Source organism: Nerophis ophidion, linkage group LG27 (genome assembly GCF_033978795.1).
Source record: "Nerophis ophidion isolate RoL-2023_Sa linkage group LG27, RoL_Noph_v1.0, whole genome shotgun sequence".
Lineage (NCBI taxonomy): Eukaryota > Metazoa > Chordata > Actinopteri > Syngnathiformes > Syngnathidae > Nerophis > Nerophis ophidion.
In genome coordinates, this window is record NC_084637.1 from 13,008,245 (window position 1) to 13,017,226 (window position 8,982).

Here is an 8,982-nt window from a genome sequence, read left to right on the forward strand (position 1 = left end):
TAATAAAGTAGGAAAAAAAACATGTATAAGTCGCATTTTTTGGAGAAATGTATTTGATAAAACCCTAACACTAAGAATAGACATTTGAAAGGCAAATTGAAATAAATAAAGAATAGTGAACAACAGGCTGAATAAGTGTACGTTATATGACGCATAAATAACCAATTGAGAAGGTGCCTGGTTTGTTAATGTAACATAATTCTCACACCGCGGTGAGGGATGTCTTGTTTTTTGTTGTTTTTTGTCTTATGGTTTTAATTTGAAAAGTAACTCTCCTCTCGTTTCAGGTCACTTGCCCCTCCTTTTGTGTCATCAGTCTGACGTCATCCCTGTTCTCTGATTGTTTCCAGCTGTTCCCTATTACCTTCATGTGTTTATAAGCTCACTCCTTCCCTTGTTCTGTGCCAGATTGTCTCGTTTATTCGTGCTCTCTAGCGTCCATGTCTTTGTCCATGCCTTGCCTTGTCTTGTGCTTATGTCCCTTGATCCTGAACCCCTTTATGAATATTTTGAGTTTTCCTTTTTTCCTCCGTTCGGAGTGATTTTCGGTTGTTCCTTCATTTTCTGGAACCTTTTCGCCGAGTAGTTATTTTTGTGATTATAGATAATGTTTTTTCTTGACTTGGGAGGTAAAAGGAAATTGTCAAAATAAAAGCCTGTCTAAAGTCCCTATTTTGCATCTGAGTCCAATCCTTTTATCAAAGCGTGACAATATTAAGGTAAGAGTCCTTCAAATAACTATAATTTATAAAACATGCTATATGTTTAACAAACAATCCCTCACTCCTAATTGCTAAATCCGATGAAATCTTATATGTCTAGTCCCTTACGTGAATGAGCTAAATAATATTTGATATTTTACGGTAATGTGTTAATAATTTTTCACATAAGTCGCTCCTGAGTATAAGTCACACCCCTGGCCAAACTAGGAAAAAAACTGCGACTTATAGTCGGAAAAATACGGTAAGTCTTTGTGACAGGTCTCCAGTCGTCATCGTGTGTTTTGCAGTGACCATCGATGCAAGACGCATTGTAGCAGGGTTGACTCTGGTTTATTATTTCAATAACCAAGTTGTCTTGCCAGTCGGTCGCGCCAATTTTCCGTGGCTGCGTCTTCCGCGGGGGCTCATCTCTGTCCTGGTGGCTCTTATCGTCTTCGTTGTCGGGTGTTTCCTCTCCTAATTCTGCCACGATTGCTCCTCCTTCTCCCCTTTTCTGCTGCAGCGGAAGATGCAGGGATTGAGAGCAGGTGTGTCGTTCACGCACCTGACTCTGATGGCTGCAGTGTTGCTCTGTCAAGCTTTCCACTGACAGTTTGTCTATGTTTTAGTTTTTTCCTCTGCATTTGTCTGTTTTCTCTGTGTTTAGTATGTCCTGTCTTTAGTTCATGTCTAGTGCTCTTATTTTGACAGCTTCCTGTCTTGGGGCGGTGTAGCTCGGTTGGTAGAGCGGCCGTGCCAGCAACTTGAGGGTTGCAGGTTCGATCCCATCTTGCACCATCCTAGTCACTGCCGTTGTGTCCTTGGGCAAGACACTTACCCACCTGCTCCCAGTGCCACCCACACTGGTTTTAAATGTGACTTAGATATTGGGTTTCACTATGTAAAGCGCTTTGAGTCACTTGAGAAGAGTGCTATATAGATACAATTCACTTCACTTCACTTCACTTGTTCCCTGAGTGCTGTGTTCCTCCTCAGCTGCGGCTGATTGGCACCTGGTCACACCTGTTGCCAATCAGCCCGCTCCTATTTGTACCTGCTTTGTCTTGTGTCAGTTGCTGGATCATTGTATTGTCATTTGGACTTGTCTTTGCCATATTTTGCTCATGTCGTGTCGACGTGATTCTTTTCAGCTACTACCTGTCGTGCTACATTTTGTCCTGGTCATCGTAGCGGTCAGCTGTTCTTGTTAGCCATTAGTTATTTCCAGTTTTTCTTTTTGCTATCCACTAGTTTCCATGCTAAAGTTCCTTTTTGTTTTCTAGCTTCCAGCGCTAGCTCACTTAGTTTGTTATTCCGTCCACGTGCGTTCTTTTTGTTTGTTGTTGTTTAGTTTTAATTAAATCATGTTTTCATATTCTGTGCCTGCCTCCGTCTCTGCATCTTAGGGTTCGACATCAAATAACTGTGACACGCTCCAGGCGTACCCCGCCTCTTCGCTCCACTGCATGCTCCGCCTCCTGGCCGCCATCTTGGGCAGGACCACTGTTTGTCCTAGCCTGCTGTCGGCCGGTTGACATGTGGTCGGGAACCATGTTCGCTTGACCGCTCTGTTCCATAGTAAAGCTTCACCTTCGGGAATGTAAACAAGGAAACACCGGGCTGTGTTTGTGTTGCTAAAGGCGGCCGCAATACACTGTTTCCCACCTACATCTTTCTTCTTTGACGTCTCCATTATTAATTGGACATATTGCAAAACATTCAGCAACACAGATGTCCAGAATTCGGTGTAATTATGCGGTTAAAGCAGACGACTTATAGCCGGGATGGGGCTGGAACGAAATGTCCGCTTGAATCCGCGACGTTTTCAACAGGATACTTCACGCAAAATTTAAAATTGCAATTTAGTAAACTAAAAAGGCCGTATTGGCATGTGTTGCAATGTTAATATTTCATCATTGATATATAAACTATCAGACTGCATGGTCGGTAGTAGTGGGTTTCAGTAGGAAAACCTTGACATATGATAATCGAGCATTTAAGACGAAAATAGATGGATTGTTTTTATATGTGTGTACCCCTCATCAGACACGTGTCCCTCATTTCACCCGAAGACATGTTTGCCGTTTTTCCCTTTTTCTTGCTGTCCTTATTCTCATCCGAGCAATCCTCCTACTGGCTGCAGCTCAGTACATCACACACACAAATGAAAGCTATCAGTCTTTTCATTATCATACAACCCTGGGGAAAGAACCAGGTAAATTGTTAAAAGTACCCCACCAATGTAGTCTGTTTGACACATTTGTGATCCAACAAGACAATGTTTTTAACCACCTAATTGATCTCCCTTTCCAACGGACCATCCCATTTAAAAATAAATGCTCCATCTGCGTTATTGGATTTATAACCGATACAGAGCAGCCTCCTTCCCCCAGCGATGGTGTAGTGCGTGTGTGAGGATGGAGCGTAGGATAATGCAGACGGAGCATTTGTTTTGACACTCACTCGCAGCCGCCGCCATATTAGGAGGAATAAAAATGATCTCCCTTAAGATGAAAGCGATCTCACCAGGGAGATCAGAGGAAGGAAACAGCAAGATATGTGTCGACTTTAGTCTTTAGTTATTTGTCTTTGTTGTTTTGTTTTTTTTGTCAGGGGACTATTAATCATTTTATTTTGTAATAAATCCCCAATTACAGGTAGAGAAATGTCAGCGGACATAATGGGCTGTTTCGGTAAAGATAATGCAGATTTACAATGCAGCTACGACCGGCTGACATTTGCAACAATATTTTCCGCATAGCTCGCATTAATATGCATCATCGTTTTGTAAAGGATAGTCAACTAATCGTAGACCAGGGGTGTCAAACTCAAATACAGAGTGGGCCAAAATTTTAAACTGAACAAAGCCACGGGCCAAGGTTGAACAAATTTACTTTTTAATAGGGACCTGCGGGGTTTGGTGGTAGAGGGTGGAGGTGGGGTGGGGGGTGTATATTGTAGCGTCCCGGAAGAGTTAGTGCTGCAAGCGGTTCTGGGTATTTGTTCTGTTGCGTCACGGTGCGGGTGTTCTCCCGAAATGTGTTTGTCATTATTATTTGGTGTGGGTTCACAGTGTGGCGCATATTTGTAACAGTGTTGGCATTGTTAATACGGCCACCCTCAGTGTGCCCTGTACGGCTGTTGATAAAGTATGCCTTGCATTCACTTGTGTGTGTGCTAAAGCCGCATATATTATGTGACAGTTTGTATGGAGGAAAAGCAGACGTGAACACAGGTTGCAGAGAACGCTAAAGGCAGTGCCTTTAAGGCACGCCCCCAATATTGTTATCCGGGTGGAAATTGGGAGAAATTCGGGAGAATGGTTGCACCGGGAGATTTTCGGGAGAGGCACTGAACTTCGGGAGTCTCCTGGGAAAATTGGTAGGGTTGACATGTATGAGCATTAGCGGTGAATTCTGTGTTACAGGGAAACAGCCGCTGTATAACACCGGCGGGCCAGCTCTAATGTTAATTTGACATTGCCTCAAGGGCCAAATGAAATTACAGGGAGGGCCAAATTTGGCCCGCGGGCCAGAGTTTGACACCCATGCGGTAGTCAGTGGGCTATATCGGTATTAGTATAGTACCGCGATACTAAAGAATCATATTAGGTACTATACCGCCTCTGAAAAGTACCGGTCCGCCATCACCCCTCTACGTGACGTTTACGAGCAAGTTCGGCAGCGCACAATCGCTTAGTACTTACAAGCAGACACAGTTTGTAGACAGAAAAGGGAGAACGGAGGCTGTGGAGGGGGGCGTGGTCTGCGGGCCTGCCGCACAGCGGGGTGGTAAAGGACCGGCCTTGAAGCACAGCTGACAGGTGATTGGATTACCCAGCTGGGACTGTTAACGTGGAATGTACATTTTCTAAATGTATTTGTCACGGATCGAGGGGATTCAAATTGCCATGTAAAATTGCTAAAGCTAACTGCTAGTGCTAGGTTGATTGGCAACACTAAATTGGCCCTAGTGTGTGAATGTGAGTGTGAATGTTGTCTGTCTATCTGTGTTGGCCCTGCGATGAGGTGGCGACTTGTCCAGGGTGTACCCCGCCTTCCGCCCGATTGTAGCTGAGATAGGCGCCAGCGTCCCCCGCGACCCCAAAAGGGAATAAGCGGTAGGAAATGGATGGATAACTGCTAGTGCACATCCGTTATTATCAATGTAATTGAGCACATAGCTAAGGTATGGACTGGTCAGGGAACTTTATTTTAAAAGTTTCCCGTCCTGGCCCGCTGTTTTTAAACACGTCAAACCAGAAAGCAAAAACAGTTCTGTCTGGGCGAGGTGAAGCCTAGTAAATAACCTCACGTCACATAACTTCTAAATAGCTAGTCAACGACGGCTGTGGTTGCTCCTTCAGGATACACAGCCCCGTGGTGTCTTAGTGGAGAATTACAAGTCACAAAGTACAATGCTCTTTTTAACTTGTATTGCCAATTATGTGCTAACAACAGGTTCAATTCCGTCACATATTTCTCGTGCACCACGATAGTTAATCAACATTTTGAGTGTTGATTGTATTGTACCATATGTTCCGGCGAGAAATCTGCGTTCAAAGAACTCCGGCTTTTTAGTGATTCCCAGAGCCCAAAAAAAGTCTGTGGGCTAGAGTGCGTATTCTATTTGGGCTCCAGTACTAGGAAATGCCCTCCCTGGTAACAGTTAGAGATGCTACCTCAGTAGAAGCATTTAAGTCCCATCTTAAAACTAATTTGTATACTCTAGCCTTTAAATAGGCCCCCTTTTTAGACCAGTTGATCTGCCGTATCTTTTCTGCTCTGCCCCCCTCTCCTGCGTGGAGAGGTTATTAGGTCACACACAGATCATGCGCAAGCTGTTCATAGTCGGGACACGGGGTGGACCACTCATCTGTGCATCAGTTGGGGACGACTCTGCTGGCCCCACTATGGACTGGACTCTCACACTATTAACTGGATCCACTCCACGTCCATTGCACCGGTTACCCAGGGTGGGGGTTCCCACATCTGCGGTCCCCTCCAAGGTTTCCCATTGGGTTTTTTCTTGTCCTGATGTACGAAGGTCCTCAGTAGTCCTGAGTTCAATCCCGGGTTCGGGATCTTTCTGTGTGGCGTTTGTATGTTCTCCCCGTGACTGTCTGGGTTCCCTCCGGGTACTACGGCTTCCTCCACCTTCCAAAGACGGGCACCTGGGGATAGGTTGATTGGCAACACTAAATTGGCCCTAGTGTGTGAATGTGAGTGTGAATGTTGTCTGTCTATCTGTGTTGGCCCTGCAATTGTAGCTGAGGGAAGGCTCCAGCACCCCCTGCAATCCCGAAGCGGTTGAAAATGGATGGATGGATGTGAAATCTGAGCTGAGGATGTCGTTGTGGCTTGTGCAGCCCTTTGAGACACTCGTGATTAAGAACTAGTGGAGAGGCGGAGCCGGCAGTCCGACAGCGAGGCAGGGCACACCGTAGCCCAGCCCAAGGTGGCGGCGAGGAGGCGTGGCCTGCAGTCCGACAGCGAGGCAGGGCATTCCGGAGCCCGGCCCAAGATGGTGGCGAGGAGGCGTGGCCGGCATTCCGACAGCGAGGCAGGGCACGGCGGAGCCCGGCCCAAGATGGCGGCGAGGAGGCGTGGACGGCGAGCGGCGAGGCGGGGCGCGCTGGGAGCGACGCCGCAATCAAGATCAGGTGCTTAGATCGCGCACCTGGGGACAATTAAGTAATCCTCTCGCACCGTATAAAATGGCGACAGCCGTGAACGTCAGGGAGAGTGGCGGAGAGACGAGAGGGAGCCGGAGGGAAGCTGACGCTGAGAGAGAGGGACTGAGAACGCGAGAGAGGCGACAAAGCCCGAAGGAGAGAGGAGCGAAAGAGCGAGCGGCATACGGAAGTGTAAGTCTAACTGTGACCGCAGCTATGTCCTTCCTTGATCGTCCTTGGAACCCGCACGACGGCTTGAGAAGATTGTCACAGGGCTATATAAAAAAATGTGATTGATTGATTGACTGAATTCTATCTCGTCCCATGTCCCAAACGGCCAAATATTGGAACATATTTGCTAGTCCAATGCCACAATTTTTTTAGGGATTGCTCAATCTACCTTCACAAACATATTTTCTCATAGTTCATGAGTAAAACCTCCATTAGAGTAAACTGATCAATCTGAATGATTACTTCCAATGCCAATAAAGACGTGAATTTTGTGGTTGCCATCACGCTTCACAATAAGGTAAATATCTAGTCAATGGCAGCTGTGCTTGTATACCAGCCTTAAGTATTGATGCGTACCCTCCCGCAGACCCTCAGAATCAGAATCAAAGAATCATACATTATTAAACCCCGAGGAGAAATTAAAATTTTCAGCACAATCTCATTGAAGATGAGACAAACATTACAGGGAGACAGAACAGGATCGCTGACAGGTCTGCCAACTTCTGGCGGCCCTTACAAAAATGGTGAGATACAGGTAAACAAGTGTGTGTGTAAAATAATAAAAACAAAATAAAATGAAAAAAATCGGTCTAAGCCTGGGTCCCTGGAGAGGGGGTCCAGACTGAGGCCAAGGGAAAAAAACAACTCATAGCCATAGCACACATCCCTCTTACATGTGTGTAAGAAGGAAACATCAAACATCAAAGAAAACAAAGGACATTAAAGAGATTAAAAGAGCAGATCTGATGCAACCAGCCACTTCTACATACAGCTATGAATAAAAAGTAATCGTCTGCTGGGTTGGAGGGAGCATGGCCAGAGTCAGGAGCAGACCCAACAAAGCAACCAAGAGAGCCGACTCCACTCTCGGCCGCCAACCAACTGTCGGCCAGTGTCCAGTCCGCATGGATGAGAGAGAATACGTCCTGGCGTGCACCTACCAAAAATCCGAGCTTCGCTTCAGCTGAGATGCGGACTGCAGAGATGTGATTCGTCAACTTGTTTACTACCTCATTTTCGGGAGTTACTTACCCGGCGAAAGCATTTGCCCGTCCGCTGCCTCAACTTGTTCAAAGGGCGCACAGCTCTAACTCTAATGTAAGTGTCACTTCAGACGCCATTATTGACTACTACACACATGAAGCTCTCTCTCAAGAAGTCTCAGGAGTTGCTGCCCCTTAGTGTCTTGGAGGATAAATGCAACTCACGCGCCAGCTCCTGCAGAAAAGCTATAAACGCTGTCAGAGGGGACTATCTCTTACTCAAAAAAAAAATGATAGTCCGGACACAATAAATATCTTTCACCATTAGCATCACACGAGCCAATTTATGGAAATTCGATTCGGTTAAGTTGAATGTCAGAGAGAAATGATTCAGTATCTTATAATTGACATGCTTTATTTGCGTATGCTCAGTTTACAGCGCTTCAAAGTCGAGGCTCTGAAATGGAACTCAACTGCAGTCTGAATGTTATCTGTCTGACGTTAGCGGACTGTATATAAAAACATACGGACCCATTTTTGTTAAAATAATTGTACCTCTGTTGGCATATTGCGCTATTTTTAAACTACCTCGAATTACAACTCATTTCATCACTTAGAAGATATTTGGGTCATTTCATTTGAAAGATTACCATAATGTGGGTGGCCACTTTTTAAGGGCTCGGGATGGGTACCAAATTCGGTGCTTTTAAAAGGTACTGACCAAAGTTCGTCTGTGTGACGGGTCTCCAGCCGTCATCGTGTGGGTTGCTGTGACACTCGATACAGAACGCATTGTAACAGGTTTGACTCGGGTTTATTATTTCAATAAACATGACGTCTCCTTGCCAGTCGGTCGCGCCACTTTCTAGCGCGCTGGCTCTTCCTGCTCGTCGCGGCGCACCTTTCGGTGGCCGGTGGCTGCGTCTGCTGCGGGGGCTCATCTCGCTCAGGGTCGCTCTCGTCCCTCTCCTGGTCTTTGTTGCCGGTTGTTTCCTCTCCTACTTCTGCCACGATTGCTCCTCCCTCTCCCCTTTTATGCTGCAGCAGAAGATGCAGGGATTGAGAGCGGGTGTTTTGTGTACGCACCTGACTCTGATGGCTGCAGTGTTTCTCCAGGCGTGCTGCATGCTCCGCCTCCTGGCCGCCATCTTGGTCAGGACCACTGTTTGTCCTCGCCCGCTGTCGGCTCGTCGGCTCCATCTCTCCACTGTCTGTAAAACCGTGTTTTTGATTCACAGTCAAGCGGCATCAGATTTTGAAACCTTCGCTGCATGTGACGTTATGTCCGTTTGCAACTTTGGCACTGGCTCAAGCACATGGCCGGGAAACAAGCAGTCAAGCACTCGGCGCCGACTCAGTTGAACTGCCTTTGGGTAACGTTACAATTTTCCAT